Source organism: Podarcis muralis, chromosome Z (genome assembly GCF_964188315.1).
Source record: "Podarcis muralis chromosome Z, rPodMur119.hap1.1, whole genome shotgun sequence".
Taxonomy (NCBI): Eukaryota; Metazoa; Chordata; class Lepidosauria; order Squamata; family Lacertidae; genus Podarcis; species Podarcis muralis.
Window position 1 is genome coordinate 47,321,985 of NC_135673.1, and position 19,293 is coordinate 47,341,277.

Below are 19,293 nucleotides of genomic sequence, written 5' to 3' on the forward strand. Positions count from 1 at the left end.
TGGTGACATCACATTGCGACATGACATGACATCACGTTGCGTGCACATGCTGCTTGATATCCACACACCACCACTGCTTTCCAGTGCCACTGCAGCGACTGGGCTGGGGCTTCCACCTCTGCCGTGGGGCCTCTGTTGTAGGAGAGTTGGAGGTAAGGCAGTGGGTGGTAGCAGTGGAGGCCGGGCACCCACAGTGAAAAATTTGTGGATGTCAAAGCACCCAGGGCCCCCTGGAGTTGCTGCCTGTGCGGGTGGGGGACCCCTGGTTCTTCTGATCATGCACAGTTGTTTGTCTGTTGGCTGCAGCTCGGTGGTAGAGCATCTGTTTTGCACACAGAAGGCCCATGGTTCAACCCCTCTCATCTCTGGGTAGGGGCTGGAGTGGGAAAATCCTTGCCTGAAAACTTGGGGAGCAGCTGCCAGTCAGTGTAAACAGTACAGAGCTAGATGATGGTGCAGTGGTCTGACTTGGTAGAAGTCAGCTGGGCTTGTACAGTGTGTGTGATTTTAACCAGTGCCTGACAGACAGAAGTGCCTAGAAATGCTGTGATGATGGGGAAGCTGCACATTGTGATATTCTGCCAGCCTTGAAAACTTAGGAATGAAAAGCATAGCTAGAAAGGGAAGAGTAACCTTTTATCTTCTTGTCCACAGTGTTGGCAGATTTAAAAAGTGGGCCCTGCAGCTGTGCTTTTAATGGCCATGTGACATACAGCTTCAGCTGCCGACCTCTATCCACCCAGCTGTTCTTAAAGGGAAAGGAACAGCGTGGGGTGTGACTTCTGGTCAGTTGGCAACCGCACCTACAGAGGGCAGGCGCGCCCCTAGGAGACGCTGTCCTCTGCACATCAACAGGTGGCCCCTTTCTCTCCTGTCACTTCACCTGTTGCACCTTTATGCGGTACAATAGCGGGACCACAACGGTACAATGACTGCCTTCCTTAAGGAGGGGGGTTCTCTGGGGCCCTGAAGGCCGCTTTCTCGCTCTGTCTTTGGAGAGAGGCGGCACCGTTCGCAGGCTTCTTGGGGCAGGCGCTTTGGTGGCCCAGGCTCCTTTAAGAGCAGCAGCAGCAGCAGCACTAAGACGTCGGGGTCTTTCGTTTTCCTCTCCCCTCCCTCCCTGTCACCCACAGAGGCGTGCAGCGGCAGCGGATCCGATTAGCGGGGAGGCCAGGCGGCGGCGGCGGCGGGATGGCGGACGGTAGGCGGTGCTGGCGGCTGGCGGAGTTGCGGTGGCTGCTCCTGCTACGCCGGCTCCTTCTCTTGGGAAGCGGCGCTGGGGTGTAACAGTAGCCTTGACCAACAGCCTAGCCTTGCAGCGGCCGGCGGAGGCGCTGCTCCTGCCGCCGCGAAGCCGCACCGCGCCTCTGGAGATGCCCCTGCAGCGGAGGAGCCCTCGACGCCGCCAGGGTTGATTGAGCGAGCGAGCGCGCGCCGGGATCGGCGGCGGCGGCCACGGCCACTAACTGGAAGGAGGCTGGCAGCCTGAGCCCGGGCGTCGCCGCACAGCAATGGCATGCAGACCCGCGCGAAGGGGAGCGGGGATCCAGACGAGGAGGAATAGCAGCAGCAGCAGCGGCAGCAGCTCCGGGCGGCGCTCGCTCGCGGCCGGACACCGCGCCGGCCAGGTAGGCTGCCCCTAGCGAAACGCGCGCCTCTCACAGTCTGCGCCTCCGAAAGGCTTGCCCCTTGCTATCCCTGCTGCTTTTAGTCTGCCTCTCCGGACGCGGGGAAGGGGGAGCGAGAGGGCAAATTTCTCTCGGGACAGCCCAGCCAGGACGTGGCTTATGTTTTATATCTCGTGGGCTCTTTTCACCCCAGAGGCAGTCACGCTTTGGGGGAGGCAGGGACCCGCTGCGAAGAGATTTATTTATTTTTTGCCACGATCCCGCGCACGCTTTTTACTTGGCGAGGAAGCGTGCGCGGGATTTGCGCGCTGGATGAAAGGCGGCGATTCCCCTCCCTTCCCGTGCTAGGAATGCGTTAGGATAGAGGAGCCGACGGGACATCAGACTATAAAACCCGCGTAGGATAGCGCTGCGAACCAGGTTGGGTTTTCGGTGGTAATGTGCCTTTGTAAGGCTCTCCTCGCCTTGTGAAGTTATGCTTCATTGCCTCCGGAGGGTATCGCTCAGAGGCTGTCGTCCTTCCAGCCCCCTTTACAAACGAGTCTGTAGCTCTGCACATTATCCTGGGTAGCATTCTTCCCTCCGGGAAAATTGGACAAGGTCACGTCACCTGTGGGTGCTGGGGTGGGCCGTGGGGTGCGCGGCGCGAGGGGCGGCCACAGGAGCTGTTCCTTGCAGCGCATCGCCTGCTGACCCTGTGGGGTACGATCCACCCGGAGAAGCCCACCTGCGCTAGACCCGTCGCAGTGAACGGGGGCTGATGCGCAAGAGTGCGGGGGCGTGCGGAGGAGAGCGCTGGGGCTTCCGCAGGAGGGTTAAGCGCCCACCGTCTCTGCAGACCTGTGGCTCTTCTCTTGTTGTTGACATCCAAAGGAATCCCACCGCCCAGACCTACCAAAGAGTTACCGCGTCAGTTGATTCCTCGGAAAGTAAATCCTTTCCTCTCCAAGAAGCCTTGCCTATGTTTCCCAGGCATCCAGGCACCCCATGAAAAGAGAGGGAGCAGGGAGAGTGCTTGACAACCTCCTGGTGCCGCACCGTAGGACTAATGTAACCTAACTCACAGGGTTGTTGCTAGGATTAAATGGGGAGCGAGGAGGACAGCATATACAGGAGTGGGGCAGTAGACCCGGGAGTTAGCTGGATTGTCAATGAAATCTTGTGTCTTTGCCTCGGCCGCCTGGCGGAGCTAAGATCGCTTTGTGGTTTTGAGTATTTGCAACTTTTTAAACGCTTAAGGCCCTACCTTTCTCCAGCAAGCGTGTACCTGAGTGCTGCCTGTGTTCGTGTGTATGTGTTCAAGGCAAAAGCACTGCAGGCCAAAACTGCTATTTAATTAAAGGCTTTTTCTTTTAAACCCACTTTTCGACCTCCCCCCGGGACCTGCAAACGAGCCTTGAGCGCAACAACAGTAAAAACATCTTTGACGCCGAAGCAATAACATAGAAAAATTCATCCCAGCAGCCCTCGGCGAGCCTCTGACCCTTGGCCAGCCTCGAGGGGCGTTTTCACAGAGACGGATGGCCTTTCGCCGATGTTGGCGGTGCTGAGACAGAGTGCAATGTTTGGAAAGGCTTCCGTGGGGCAGGTGCCTAGGTGCTCAGCAGCATGCACACAAAAAAGGTCACAAAGGTCTGGAAACGATGCCTTATGAGGAACGGCTAAGGGAGCTGGGCATGTTTAGCCTGGAGAAGAGGAGGTTAAGGGGTGATATGATAGCCATGTTCAAATATATAAAAGGATGTCATATAGAGGAGGGAGAAAGGCTGTTTTCTGCTGCTCCAGAGAAGCGGACACGGAGCAATGGATCCAAACTACAAGAAAGAAGATTCCACCTAAACATTAGGAAGAACTTCCTGACAGTAAGAGCTGTTCGACAGTGGAATTTGCTGCCAAGGAGTGTGGTGGAGTCTCCTTCTTTGGAGGTCTTTAAGCAGAGGCTTGACAACCATAGGTCAGGAGTGCTCTGATGGTGTTTCCTGCTTGGCAGGGGGTTGGACTCGATGGCCCTTGTGGTCTATTCCAACTCTATGATTCTATGAAAAGAAGCTGCTTTATGGAATCAGGCTGATCGGTTTGTTAATCCAGGACAGGCAACAGCTCTGCAAGGTTTTAGGCAGAGGGGGGCGGGGTTTCCCCCCAGCTGCCCAATATCCTCCCCCGGGCAATGCTGCCCGCGAGTGGCAGGGGGAGAGTTGCATCGAGGACTTTATGCATCCACAGAAGTTGCTCTGCTACAGAGCAACAATCTCTTCCGACCCCTGTTCTCTTCCCTCCCCCACAAAACCTGCCTTTTCTCTTGGAAGCGCCTTCCTTGTGCTGTGAGCACCTAAGAACAACAGCCTGGGAATCAGTCAGGGCACATTCTGCCGTGCTGCCATGCACCTATGGAGCGTAGCAGCATTCCTGGTGCTTCCTCGGAGGTGCCAAATGCGGAGCTTAACCCAGAGGGCCGTGCGCAGTTTGGCACCAGTGAAGAACACCAAGAGCGCCTAGAAGTAGATTAGGACTAGCTGTTCTCCCCGGTTGACTCGCAGGTATGGAGCAGCAGCAGCAGCAGCAGCAGCAGCAGGGGACCACGGAACAGCAACATCTCTGATTTTCCAATAGAACGTTGACCCTGTGTTGATCTCGGTTACTAAGCGATGCAAGCGACTGATTTTCTTTAATTGGGTTGGGAGTTAGAAGTGGTGTCGGAATGTGCGAGCCTCTGCTGGCACGTTACTACTTGAATCGGTACTGGAACGGATTCAATTTCTGTGTGGCTGGTGCTTTTTCCCTTCTCTCGGAGGGGAGCTGAACGTTTAGAATAGCTGAACGTTTAGAATCCAGTTTAGTTGTTGCTGAGTGACCACAGGCGTAGAGTGATTTTTCTAACTGCTGGGAGGGACGCCACAATGGAACTCTTCCTCCCAGGCAGAAATGGAGAGAGCTTTTTGTCATTTGCCATCCTTTATCTCCCTCTCTCTCTGTATGTGTATGTCTCTTCAAGGGATAAGTGCCAGCTGCAGAATTGTTTTCAGTGAAGGGCATATGTTGAGGGGTGGAATAAGCATGTTTTCTCAAATTGTACTGAAACAGGGTGGGTGCTTCAGGCAGGCAGTAGCTGACACACTGGTGATGTGGAAGAAATAATTATAACAGGGATGTGTAAAGGGTGTGAGTATACATGTGCTTGGCTTCTGATGGCTGCGCACACTCCATGCATTTAAAGCAACCCCCCCCCAATCCTGAGAATTGTAGTTTAGCTCTCACAGCGCTGCAACTCCCAGCACCTTTAACAAACTGCACTTCCCAGGATTCTTTGTAAGGTGAAGAAATGTGCTTTAAATGTTTGGTGTGTACACAGAACAAGACACACAATTTCTCATCTTTCAGTGGCAAAGCTTACTATCTGGGAGAGAGCATAAGAATCTGCCTTAGCATGCAGCTCTCAGACAACCCATTTGTTGAACATTCATCCCAATACATTCGCGGGGAGATTAGTATAGGGAAAATTATTCTGTTCTGTGTGACAGCAATGGAGGCTGGTCTATTAGGACAAAGGGGGGCTGCCCTCAGCCAGTCCCCACCTGCTCGCCTTCTTTCTTAGAACTACAGTAGTCCAGTGGGTGTCTCCATTTGTTCTAGTGCCACCTACTGATGCTTCTGTTTTATAAACTGGGTTGGAGGGATTATTCAGATAATGTTGACAAAGGGCTCTGAATGCTGGAGGAAGAGCACTGGGAATATCCCTTATATCAGGGATAGGAAACCTGTGGTCCTCTAGATGTTGGTCTCCAACCTGCCTTAGCCTTGGCTAGTGAAAGGGCGATGGGAGTTGTAGTGCAACAACTGGAGGACTGCGGGGTCCCCAAACCCTGCTATAATAATAATAATAATAATAATAATTTATGAGTTTCCCCAGCCACTCTGGGCGGCTATATATAATCATTGCCCATCAGGAACTTCATCAACAAGCAGAAAGGATCCACTGCTTTTGCAACCCCTCTTCTTTCTTCCAAGAAGAGTTTCTTCCAGCTCTCTTGTTTGGACACAGCTCTGGGACATGGTAAATGAAAGTATACCGTCTCTGAATGTGAAAGCTCTGTTTAGTTATCATGGCTAATTGATATGCCTATCTAAAGAAATCAGCCTAAGCTTCTACCCATCACTATACTTTGTTTCAGTGAGTTCCACAAGTTAAGGACATGCACTGAGAATGAATGTTTCCTCACTCACTGTTCTCAACCTACTGCCAATCAGCTTGATGTCCTGCTTTCCCCAATTGATGTGTCTCTATTAGGACTACGGAAGAAATCTGATTCAGCCTGCATTTGAAGCTGAATCTTACGAAATGATCACTTAACCAATACATAGCCATCCTTTGAAATCCACAGTTATCTAAATTCTGGAAACAGTTCTCTGTCTAATCGTTTACAAAAATGAATAGATTAGGGAAAGTGTGCATAAAATGCTGATATTGGTGAATTCATTATACTGGGGGAGATGGCTGGCAACAATGTCTATATTAGTCAAACTGCATACAAAAATGGGTTTTATTAGGAGAAATTCACACTCCAATTCATTAGTTTTTTAAAATGCAGATTGCTGCAGAAATGTGTGGAACTGAATTTAAGATTGGAAAAATGAGAAACTGAGAGAACTAAAACCAACAGATTATTCTGTCCCGAGACAGAACTGTGAGAAGCTGGAGCTGTAATATCCCTCTCTCATGTAACCCTGGGGCTGAAGGTGTGTGTTGTTGTCCAAAATGCCTGGAGGGCACCAGCTTAAGGAAGCCTGGCTTGTTCTAAAACAAGGAAAAAGGAAAGGAAGAAAATGAGGATGGAGAGAGGGAGGGGGCATGGTCCCTTGCAAATGACGAGGCAAAGGGAATGTTGCTCTAATGAACCTCAACACCTGAGATGTGTGTTTTCATGGCCCACACTATTCCTGTGAATGTAATTAGTTTTTAATACTGAGTTTTAAATTGCTGCAGCCCACCTAGGGACCTGCTGGTGGAGGATGTTGGGTTACAGAAGGCTGACCTAGGCTTTGTATACACTCCTGCAGTGACTGCATTCCCACCACTGGTTTGCACACACACCATTAGCCACAACCCATATTTATCCTGCAGCTTCTTGAGAAATAACTGTGTTTTGATGTGGTTTCCTCCCAAACCATGTTCGATCATAAAGCTGGAATCATAAAGCTGGAAGGAAAAACAAGGGTCATCTAGTCCAAGCCCTCCAATGAAGGAATCTTTTGCCCAATGTGGGGCACAACCCATGACCCTGAGACCAAGCATCTCATGCTCTCTACAGACTAAGCTATTTCCAAAGGCATCTATGCCCCCTCTCAGTCTACAGAGGGTGACTTGGAAACACAGTGTGTGTGTTGGGTGGAGAGGGGGAGGGAGGGAGGAAGAGCAATGACCACACTGCATTTTAAGATGGCAAGGTGTTCACAGCTTCAGTCCTTCACATGGGGTTTCTCTAGCAATGGGAAAGTGTGGGTCTTTAGGTGAATGCAGGCAGCAATCAAAGTTTGGTATGTAGGAGAGGCAGGAGAGGTCCTGGGTTCTTGAAGCACGATCTGGGGAATAAAGAGCCCTGACCGCCTATCTGGTCGTGGTTACAACAGCAGATTGTAACCTCATATTCTCCTGTTGAATGCCTCACTGGTGATCTGCAGCCGGTAAGATGATACAGATATATCGTTTATAGGTATCTTTATATCTTCTTATAAAAAAAGCCCATCCTTGTGAGCAATGGGAATCTGCTCACATTTGTCCCCCGGAGCTGGTGCACACAACATAGGAAATGAAATCGCTCACCAATTAACTTCCAGCAGAATTTTGCATGTGTGTCTGTCTTGGGGATGAGGCAAGTATCAGAGGAAGGCAGCTAAATGCTTTCTATGAATCTGGAGCCTGTAGCCATCTTTTGGGACGTGTTTCTGCATTGGTGTTAAAAGGGGCAGCTGGAATAGGCTTAGCAGAGACTTGTAAATAAATGAATAAACAAAACACATGTTCACAGCACAGGTGACAACAGCAAGCCCTTTTCTGGAGAAATACTTGACTTTGTTTACACTGGAGCAGGAGCCCTTTCCTTGTTTTGCTTACCAGTGGAAGGTAATTGAGGGAATGTTCTCTTGTTACTCACAAGAATGGAGTCTGACTTGAAAGGTGAATTTAAAGGACAGCACTGGTGAAACACATGTAGTTGCAAATGGGAAGAAAGTAGTCACTGAAATTGCTTTCCTACAGGGCCAGAGCCTGATAATGATTCATCATTAAGGCAATCGAGTCAAAATGGAGTGGCCAAGATTTAATCAGCTGGAAAAAAATAGAGAGAGAGAAAAGCCTATTCAGAGCAGATTGAGACTGTGCATGCGTGAGCTTGGACTGATGCAGTGAAGGGGCAAAATTGGGAGTGTAAGGTGTTCAGTTAACCTCCCTGATATAATGGCAGCTGCTACTGTCTGTTTTCCTAAGATGGCAAGTGGCTTATTTGGCTGTTAATGAGGGGCTCACAAATCCCTGCCCCAGCATTTTGGCCACTGGCATGCCTGGAAGGCTGTGGCTTATACACTGCAGAGTTCGGATGGCACATGCACACAAGTGCCCAGCAGTGCTTTTTGTGGTGGTGTCATTCTGATGGAATGAGCTGCACCACCACGGTTGCTTTGGCTCAATGTGGCATGGCTTGGAAAGGTGCATTCCATTTGGGAGCCTGTGCTATGACTCCTGTTTATGCAAGAATGGCTGAGAAATTCCTTTTGTTGCATGCCTGAGAGAAGAGCCATAGCTTGAGAGGCGTTGCCTTGCATGCAGAAGGTCCCTGTTTTGGCCCACAGCATTTCTAAGGATAACTGGGAGCAGGGCTTGGAACGACCCATGCATGACAGGACAGCTGACTTCCCCAAGGGTCTTCCTACTGGACTGAATTACCTGTTGGAGCTCTTTGGTATGCAGAGTAAGCAGCGTCTGGCTTGTGAATTTTGATTACATTAGAGAATAAACTTGTTGAAATCACAGAAAAACAGATAAGGCTACACTTGTAGAGTAAGAAAATAATACAGGAGTTTATTGCAGAAAATATATATCTTAGATATAAAAGGTTTTTGGTTCTAAGCTAACTAACTAATCTAGAGAAGACATACACAGACATGCCTGCTTCTATGTTCTCAGAGGATAGATTTAAGATGATCTCTCATTTTGAAGCACAGGAGAGAAATGTGAGGAGGAGGAAGTTGTAGACAGGATGCAACCCAAGACATATCTGTCTAAACATCAAAGAGATAGGGAGGCAAGCTAAGGGGTCAAAGATACAGGGATAGTCTGGGAATCTGGAGGTTGCTTACTCTTTCCTGCATTAAACCCTCATCTGCAAGCTGAGTTGTACAAAAACTTCAAATACAATCTAGAAAAAGGGATAAAGAAGACAACAGAAGAAGGGAAAGAAATTGGAGCACCAGGGGCAAGAATTCAAGGTGGAATAATTTTTCCATTCAAGGAAATGCAAGAAATGTGGGCCCTGTCATTTCCACGACAGCCAAGAAATTGGAGCCTGATTCTAAGCATGCTTACTTGGGAGTAAGTCCCAAGTGGGTGTGCAGAGGATTGCAGTTGGCACCGAGCAGGAGTGCAGCCTTAACACAAAAATCACACTCCTTTTCTTTGTGTGGGATATGTGAGCTGTTGACCAAATCAGTTACACTGCGTGCCTTTTTCATTGCCCCTTATCAGCCACTCAATCAGCTTCATCTGGGATCGATGACTGCCTAAGAAGCCTATAGAGTGTACCTCGGGTTAAGAACTTAATTCGTTCTGGAGGTCTGTTCTTAACCTGAAGCACCACTTTAGCTAATGGGGCCTCCTGCTGCTGCCACGCCACTGCCACACGATTTCTGTTCTCATCCTGGGGCAAAGTTCTTAACCCAAGGTAATATTTCTGGGTTAGCGGAGTCTGTAACCTGAAGCCTCTGTAACCTGAAGTGTCTGTAACCTGAAGCATCTGTAACCTGAGGTACCACTGTAATTACCTGGGTCTAACTGCTTTGATCTTTCTGAAATACTGGCAGTGAATGGGCTTCTTCTTCCCTGCCTTGCTTGCAAAGTCTAATTGGGGATTTGCATTGAGATTCTGGAGTTCGGGGGGGGGGGTAATGCAGAGACCCATTTGCTGAGATGCAGCAGGCAGGTGTTGTGTGTCACATGTTCCACACTGTTGCCAGCCTACCACTAGCTGAATGCACAATGCATCCTATGCCACCTATGAAATTGGTACCTTGGGTACCAAGTGGTACCTTGGGTTAACAGCTTAATTTGTTCTGGCGGTCCATTCTTAACCTGAAACTGTTCTTAACCTGAAGCACCACTTTAGCTAATGGGGCCTCCCACCGCTGCTGCGCCGCTGCTGCACGATTTCTGTTCTCATCCTGAAGCAAAGTTCTTAACCTGAAGCACTATTTCTGGGTTAGCAGAGTCTGTAACCTGAAGCATCTGTAACCCGAGGTACCACCGTAAATGTTAACCATAATTGAAGCTGACATGCCTGGCAGCTGATCACTTACTTAAACCTTGGTTTAGCACAACATGGAATAGTTAAAGCACCAGCAGGAGCAGGTGAGCCTTGATTGTGGTTTCAATATTTTGCTGCTCTTCACTTTGGGCTCTGTAGATTTTGGGTGGTGGGGGTACTTAGCCATAGTCAGGGAAGAGGTTTGTGTTTGCACTCATGGACAGGGTGGCCCTGCTGGGTTCCCTCCAGCGGAGACTGTTAACTGGAGCCATACCCCTTGCTTCATGCTGCAGCACTAAGAATGGTTCCCTCTCTGGCTGTATCTTTCTTCGGCCTGACTTTGGAAGGAGGAAGGGCTGCCTTGCTTCGCTTTGCAGTGTCTTGGCAGGGTGCGCCTGCAATCTTTCTTTCTTGCACTTTAGCTTCCTCCCTCCCAAAGCAGGTGCAGGGCTAGCAAAGCACAGCCTGCCTGCAGGTAGAACATGGCTGAGCTGCAGCGGCCAAGGAGGCAGCATCACCCTGCTGTGCTCATGAAGGCAGGTTGTGCAACATTGGATGGCTTGGTATGGTTTTGCTTCTGGAAGGGATGTGGGGCCCAGATTCCACCCCACCCCCCAGCTGTGTGTGTGTGTCTGTGTCTGTGTGTCTGTGTGTGTGTGTGTGGCAACTTTCCCAAGGGGCTGGATCAAGAGGGCTGTTTTCTGTCTCCTCACCTGTTAAACAGTTCCTCCAGGAGAAATCTTCCCTCTGCCCTGGTCTCTCTCCCTTCTGCACCCTGACACCAGTGGTGGAGCTCCATGCTACTGCATGGGGGGGTAGAGAGCAGGCGGGGGCGGACTGGCGTGTGTCCCAGGGGGTGGTGCGCCGCCCGCAGGGGCGTGGCGTGCATCCTGGGGGCATGGCGCACCGCCTGTGGGGGCGTGAGGCCCAGCGCACACGGGGGGGGGGGGGCAGCCATGATGGCACCCCACCGGGATCATGCTGCTGGGGTGGTGTGCTCCCCCCACACTCCTCTTCCTCTGCCAGTGCCTGACAGAGCATGCTGTGGAGAACACTGCCTTCAGGAAGAGCACCATTGCAGATCTGCTGGAAGAAGGAACATAGGAAGCTGCCTCATTACTGAGTCAGACTCTCAGTTCATTAGTTCAGTATTGTCCACACTGACTGGCAGCTGCCTTCCAGGGTTTCAAACAGCGGTCTTCCCTAGCCCTACCTGTGGGTGCCAGGATTGAACCTGGGGATCTCCTACTTGCAAAGCTGGCGCTCTCCCACCGAGCTGTAGTCCATTTCCATTAAAGAAAGGAAAGCAGGATTCTAGTCCTCTTGATTTGAAAGAACAATTCGGTTTTAAATAGGAACATTGGAGGCTGCCTTATACTGAGACAGTAGCAATATTGCTATAGGACAGGCATAGGCAAACTCGGCCCTCCAGCTGTTTTGAGACTACAACTTCCATGATCCCTAGCTAACAGGACCAGTGGTCAGGGATGATGGGAGTTGTAGTCCCAAAACATTGCCTGTCTGCTTATAGGAGAAGAATCAGTTCAGTGGGTGGAGGATGAGACTGAGCTTTTATAAAGCTATACGAGAGTGGAGAGAGAGGTTTCCCTCCCTCTATAGCAATACTAAAACTCTGAGTTGCCCAATGGAATCAATCAGTAATAGATCAGGACAGACAAAAAGAAAGTAATTATACCTTGCATAGAGAATGCATCGGGGAAGGGAGCAGAGCACATGCTTTGCATGCAAAAGAGTCAATCCCTGGCACCTGCAGGCAGGACTGAAAAAGACTCTGGTGTGGCAGACTGGAGAGCTGAGGCTACAGTGTCAACAGATGGACCGATGCTTTAGTTTGTTCTGCAGTGCTTCCCCAATGTTACCACATATGGCTATCCTGCCAGCACTTTAGAGAGTCTGCTTGCATCGCAGATCCTCTTAATCCCCACTCACAGACTCCTGCAACTAGAGTTGTCCCAATACATTTTCCTGTAGGAGGTCCCACCCTCCTTGGAGATACAGAGAACCGAACCTGGGTCCTTCTATATGCCACCGAGGTATCACCCTTCTCCAAGGTTTGGCCAAAAGACCAAACCCCTAGTGTTGTTGCACCCTGATTTTCAGGGTAGCACATTTTGCCTCTGCAGCCTGCTGGTAGTCACAGGAACCCTGACAGCAGTGGCTGCCTGTGAGCTCTGCCTCATCCGTGTGCCCCTGGGCATGGAATGAGTAGGCATATAGCATCACACTATTTTTTGGACCCTAACCAGCATGTTCTGGGGTTTTGGAAATATACTTCTTGCTCTGATCACCTACCTAGCATGAGGCTGGCACTTGTGTGAAGGGCATTCTCTATATGCAGTGGATGAAACTGGCACTGCATGGTTGCTGGTGCATTTATGCGTTCACAAGAACCAGTGAAAGACCTGGATATTTGTCAAGGCTTTGTGTAGATTTGAGTGAGAGTGTTCATGTTTACTTTAGTTGACTGGTTGGGATCATCTGCCTTCTGACTTGGACTCAGATGGTGCATCTGGATTTGCTTAAATTAACGAAGAGTGGGTAAGGAATGTTCTAAGCGAAATAAAAATGGAAATGTCACACACCCTATTCCAGGTGCAGAAGTTTGCTGGAGAGGCAGTCAAATGTCAGTGATAGGAATGCATCCTCCACTGACCATTCTATTAGAGGGAGGGAGGCTGGGCTGTGTGGTGTGCCTAATCCTCTGGTCCTCCTTTGATCAGCACTTGCACAATGCCTGGACAAATAAATAATGGCAAAATTCATTGTGTAAGCAGAGCAAAGCCAATGCATGCACATCAGTTCCTGTTGGAGTGCCCAGCCACGCCCTGGTTGCAGGGGATTTCCCCAAATGTGCTGTCTGTGATGGGGGGAGATGGCAACTAGGTGAGAGAGCCAGTCTAGGCCAGCAACATCCAAGAACATGGGGAAGGTCAGTAGCGCAGTGGTAGAGGATGTACTTTGCATGCCAAAGACCCCAGGGTTGATTCCCATCTCGGAAAACCGCTGCCAGACAGTGTGAACAGTGCTAAGTTAGTATGGTTTGACTTGGAATAATAATAATAATAATAATAATAATAATAATAATAATAATAATAATTTATACCCCGCACATCTGGCTGGGTTTCCCCAGCCACTCTGGGCGGCTTCCAACAGAATATTAAAATACAATAACTTATTAAACATTAAAAGCTTCCCTAAACAGGGCTGCCTTCAGATGTCTTCTAAAAGTCTGGTAGTTGTTGTTCTCTTTGACATCTGGTGGGAGGGCGTTCCACAGGGCAGGCACCAATACCGAGAAGGCCCTCTGCCTGGCTCCCTGTAACTTGGCTTCTCGCAGTGAGGGAACCACCAGAAGGCCCTCGGTGCTGGACCTCAGTGTCCGGGCAGAATGATGGGGGTGGAGAAGCTCCTTCATGTATATTGGACAGAGGCTGTTTAGGGCTTTCAAGGTCAGCACCAACACTTTGAATTGTGCTCGGAAACGTACTGGGAGCCAGTGTAGGTCTTTCAGGACTACTGTTATATGGTCTTGGCGGCTGCTCACAGTCACCAATCTAGCTGCTGCATTCTGGATTAGTTGTAGTTTCTGGGTCACTTTCAAAGGTAGCCCCACATCGAGCACATTGCAGTTGTCCAAACGAGAGATAACTAGAGCATGCTCCACTCTGGCGAGACAGTCTGCAGGCAGGTAGGGTCTCAGCCTGCGTACCAGATGGAGCTGGTAAACAGCTGCCCTGGACACAGAATTGACCTGCGCCTCCATGGACAACTGTGAGTCCAAAATGACGCACGGGCTGCACACCTGGTCCTTCAGGGACACCGTTACCCCATTCCGGAGCAGGGAGTCCTCCACACCCGCCTGCTTCTTGTCCCTCCAAAACAGTACTTCTGTCTTGTCAGGATTCAACCTCAATCTGTTAGCTGCCATCCATCCTCCAACCACCTCCAGACACTCACACAGGACCTTCACCATCTTCACTGGTTCTGATTTGAAAGAGAGGTAGAGCTGGGTATCATCTGCATACTGATGAACACCCAGCCCAAACCCCCTGATGATCTCTCCCAAAGGGTGCATGTAGATGTTGAAAAGCATGGGGGACATAACCCTGAGGCACCCCACAGGTGAGAGCCCAGGGGTCTGAACATTCATCCCCTACCACCACTTTCTGAACACGGCCCAGGAGGAAGGAGTGGAACCACTGTATAACAGTGCCCCCAGCTCCCAGCCCCTCTAGAGGGTCCAGAAGGATGTTCTGGTTGAAGGTGTCAAAAGCCGCTGAGAGATCCAGCAGAACTATGAAACAGCTCTCACCTTTGTCCGTAGCCTGCTGGAGATCACTGACCAGTGCGGCCAAGGCAGTTTCAGTCCCATGATGAGGCCTGAATCCCGACTGGAAGGGATCCAAATGGTCTGCTTCTTCCAGGTGTGCCTGGAGTTGTTCAGCAACCACCCGCTCAATCACCTTGCCTAAGAATGGTAGATTTGAGACTGGACAATAGTTGGCCATATTGGCAGCATCTAAAGAGGTGATATGATAGCCAGCTCCAAACGCTTGAAGGGCTGTCCCATGGAAGTTGGAGCAAGCTTGTTTTCTGCTGCTCTAGGGGGTGGGACCTGATTCTGACTAAACATCAGGAAGTACTTTTTGACAGCGGAACAGACTAACTCATAAGTTGGTGGACTTCATTGGAGGTTTTCAAACAAAGGTTGGATGGCCATCTATCAGGGAGCTCCCTTAGGGTCCCTTGTAACTCTGCAATTCCTTCATTCTATGCAGTTTTTAAGGATTGAATGAAGAAGACATCAGCCTAGATCCCTGCTTGATGCCCCAAATGAGTGGTACAGTTGTTTATTCATTTTATTTTTTTGCCATTGATAGCATCTCTGACAATAGCATCAGAATATATTTAGCTGTCCCTACAGTCCTGAAGTTCAGTGGACTTCTTTTACGCAAGTTAGCTTTGATCTTTGAGGCAGGGTTTTTTTTCTCTTATGAGTTTGTTGCATAAGGGCTCCTGGATCATTTTTTAAAATAGCTTAAGGATATTAGCATCCCATACACATCTCTGAAGGAGATGGGTATGACTCACAGTGCCATAAATTCTGTTGTGGTCGTCAGCACGCATCCTGAGGAAATTATACAAAATTACAGATTTATTTTCAGGATTCTATTATTTTCATGGACAGATTTCAAAGCCAGCTGATGCATTCTGGATGGCTAGATGGCTTCTTGTTGACCGGCTGGACAGCTTCAAATTAGGTCCCTCAGATCTAATTATAGCCCCCACATCACTGGAAATGCAGAGTTTGGTACTCACTGTCTGTTGGTTTCTGTGGCTTTTATGAGCAATTCCAAAATAATTAGAGTTGATATGTAGACTCTGAAATTGTCGCATCCCAATCACTGCATCATTTCAGAGCTGTAGGTTGCAGATCATATAATGATACCACAATTTCTCCACTTAAGCTCCTTAGTAACCCTTAAGACTCTAACGTCATGTTATGCTTACCCTGTTTGTCCTGCCAGGGAATTTCATGCGGTGCCGTACTTACCCAGGCTTGATTTTCTTTGGAAGATCACTGGAGCCTTAAAAACATAAGGTCCTGCTGGATCAGGCCAATAGCTCCTATAGCTAAGCATCCTGTTCTCACAGTGACCAGCCAGATGCTGCAATGGGAACCCTGCAAACAGGACATGAGCACAACAGCTGTCTCCCCTGTTGTGGTTTCCATCAACTGGAATTCAGAAGCATTACTGCCTCTGCCTTTGGAGGCAGAGCGTAGCCATCATGGGAAGCAGCCACTGATAGCCTTGTCCTTCATGAATATTACAAATGCTTTTTGTAATATTTGAGTTTAGTAATTGGACTTTCTCCAGTAAGGAAACGCAGAGGAATGTGTGGGATTACTATTACTTGATGTGATGGTGTGTAAGCTTCATCACAAACAAATCAGAATGCTCTACAAACAGTGGACAGTTTATAACCTCCCTGCAACCTTTTTGCAAACAAATCAGAATGAATGTTCAGTAAACAGGCCACTTGGGTGTGGTAATGTCTGAATGTAAGATTATGGGTGCACATAGTTTGTCTAAGGCACCTGCAGTCTACCATTTGTTTCTGTAGTTGTTCTGGTCACATTAATTCTCTCCTGTCAAACTCCCAAGCTTATAACAATAATCTTACAAGTGTGTGGGCACTGCTTAATGAATCATAGAAAGATAAGAGTTGGAAGTAAACTTGTCTAAACCAACCCCCTACTTGATGCAGGAAATCCAGACAGTAAGAGCATCCCTGGAACACTGCTGTCAAACATAGCCTCTGCTTGAAGACTAGGGAGAGTCCATCACTCCTCTGGGCTGCTGGTTCCATCAGTTTCAGTCTAATTCATTGGTTCTTTGGGGAATGGCTGCAGCTCAGTGGTAGAGCACCTGCTTTGCATGCAGAATGTTCCAGGTTTGATCCCCAGCATCTCCAGGTACAGCTGGGAAAGAATCCCTGTCTAAAATCCAGGAGACAAACTGCTACTTTTTCCTAGTGTTCAGCTGAAGTATGCCCTTTATATTGTGAGTCTGCTTCACCTCATCCTGCCCTCTGAAGCAATGGAAAAGAAGTCTTTGCCAATTTGTATGCAGCAACCTTTCATGTACAGTGGTACCTCGGGTTACATATGCTTCAGGTTACAGACTCTGCTAACCCAGAAATAGTGCTTCAGGTTAAGAACTTTGCTTCAGCATGAGAACAGAAATCATGCTCCGGCGGCAGCAGGAGGCCCCATTAGCTAAAGTGGTGCTTCAGGTTAAGAACAGTTTCAGGTTAAGTACGGACCTCCGGAACGAATTTAGTACTTAACCCAAGGTACCACTGTATTTGAATAAAAGTGTGTGTGTGTGTGTGCGCGCATGTGTGTAAAGGGGGTGGAGACTGAGCAAGGCTTCCTGCGATTGACCTTTCAGTGACCTTAGGAAACAAGAAGTTGCCTCCCACTGAGTCAAGCCACTGGTTCATCTAACTTACTGTTGACTACATTGACTAGGAGCAGCTCACTAGGATTTCAGACTGGGGAACATTCCCAGCCCCAACTACCGGTAGCTCCCGTATGCAAAGCAAGCAACTGTATCCCATCTCCTGAGGACTACTAACATAGGCAGAATCACTTGGGCAATATAAGGAAGCATATGCAAATCTGCTTAATCATGCTGCATAATTTACAGGCTGCTTCCTGGGGAGCAGAATTTCAGTTGCCTGGGTGTGCATAGTTAAGTGCAGGATAGACACAATCCAATTTATTAACTTTTCCTTGTAATGAATGTAAGAAGAGTTCTGCTGATCAGGCTAAAGTAGATCCATCTAGACCAGAGATAAGGAGCTTGTGACTCTCTGATGGACTCAAATTCCCATCAGCCCCAGCCAGCATGGTCAGTTGTCGGGAATGATGGGAATTGTATTCCAGAAGTATCTGGAGGACTGCAGGTTCTCCACCCCTGATTTTGACGAACTTCCTGCTTCTCAACCAGATGCTTCCAGGAAGCTCACGAGCCAACAATGGCAGACAAACTTCCTGTTTAGTGTGAATGCTGCCCATTTTCAAGATATTGCTGGAACAGGGTAGGGAATCTTTGGCCTTCCTGCTGTTGTTGGGCTGCAGTTCTCATTACATGCCCAGCTTTGGGGGCTTCCCTGAAGCATCTGGTTGGACACTGAAAACAGAATTCTGGACTAAAAGGGCCTTTGATAAGGCAGGGATCTTTTGATAGGAGCTGCAGTCCAGGAGCAGCTGGAGGGCTGAAGTCTCATCCCTGCTGGAAAGAGTCCACTCTTTAAGCCTGTGGATACAGTGAACCAGATGATGACCCCAATACTTAGTTGTTTTTGGAGGGAAATATTTCTGCCTCTGTTTCTCTTCTTTATATGCCAGGTGCCACAACATATTGCATACCCATTTTTCTACAGATGCTTTATGCCTGAAAGTCTATCAAACAACTCAGTTTTATTTTTTCTTGTTGCCATTGTTGAAAACACCCAGAGGTTCCACACACAACACCTCCTTCCTTCCTTCCTTCCTTCCTTCCTTCCTTCCTTCCTTCCTTCCTCTCTCCCTCTCTCTCATTTCACCACTGAATCAGAGCAAATGGCATTTGGGTTTTCCATGGATTTATGCTTGCTCCAATTCAATGGTGAAATGACGATTTTCCTGGGGAAAGTGCCTGGACAAAGCAAAAGCACTTGGGCAGAGAGCTTTAGCGCACAGACCTGTGCCTGTAAAGTGTGCTGCAAAGGAAGTCTGGATGAGGCCCCACCCTCTATTTCACACACAGTGAGAGAGAGTGAGTGAGAGAAATAGTGAGAGAAACATCCATCAATTTCCTCTTTTAAAACACTTTTCTTTTCCCTGGTTCTTTTGCCTCAGTCTCTTTCACAAGTAGAAGCAAAATCTCTGCACATGCAACTGCATTTGCTCACATGCTACTTTCCTTCCCTCTCCCCTCCCTGCTTTTTAAATATATACTGTATGTTCCTTAGGACATGGCCTTTGCTACATTTTAAAGCACTGGATTAATTGATTTATTCAATTTCCATCTCCTCTTTTTCTCCAAGTGACATACATGCTTTTCTTCCTCTCCATTTTATCCTCACAACAACTCTGGGAGCTAATTTAGGCTGGGAAACTGTGACTGGCCTAGGGTCACCCAATGAGCTTCATGGCTGAGTGGGGATTTGAACTCTGGTCTCCTAGTTCCTAGTCCAGGACTCTAACCTCTGCACCACACTGGCTCTCTAGAACTGAATGAGGTTGAAAGCAGTTTGATTTAGGACCTCTTCTTCTAACACACCCTGCTGTGAAAAGTGCAGTCTTGTGGCGATGCCTTACTCAGCCTTACCTCAAAGCCCACTAAGGAAGGAGATTCTCCCCTCAACACTTCTAGGGATCTTGTCCGTGGCTTACAAATCAAAACCAAATTCCTCACCCTTATTCCACCTTTTTAGAAACCTCCAGAGTTGTGCCTACCTGCACCCAGCTTTGGTTTACAACACAATAAGCTTAATTTCCCTCTTGGCTGTTCAGCCAATGTCAGACATCCCCAGCTGGTCCATCACTCAGTTACAAAGATGCCACAGTCCCTGCTGAAGCA

General features: G+C 48.7%; 1 protein-coding gene across 4 annotated transcripts in view; it reads left to right on the plus strand.

The window, feature by feature from the left end:
* Window positions 1-760: 760 nt before the first annotated feature.
* The window catches only part of LOC114589285 (5-hydroxytryptamine receptor 2A-like), a 243,011-nt gene continuing 224,478 nt past the window's right edge, over window positions 761-19,293 (plus strand). For all 4 annotated transcript variants that reach the window (XM_028715548.2, XM_028715546.2, XM_028715547.2 and 1 more), the window contains exon 1: window positions 761-1,628. The gene's annotated coding sequence lies outside the window, so the exon portion shown is untranslated. The remainder of the gene's footprint in view (window positions 1,629-19,293) is intronic.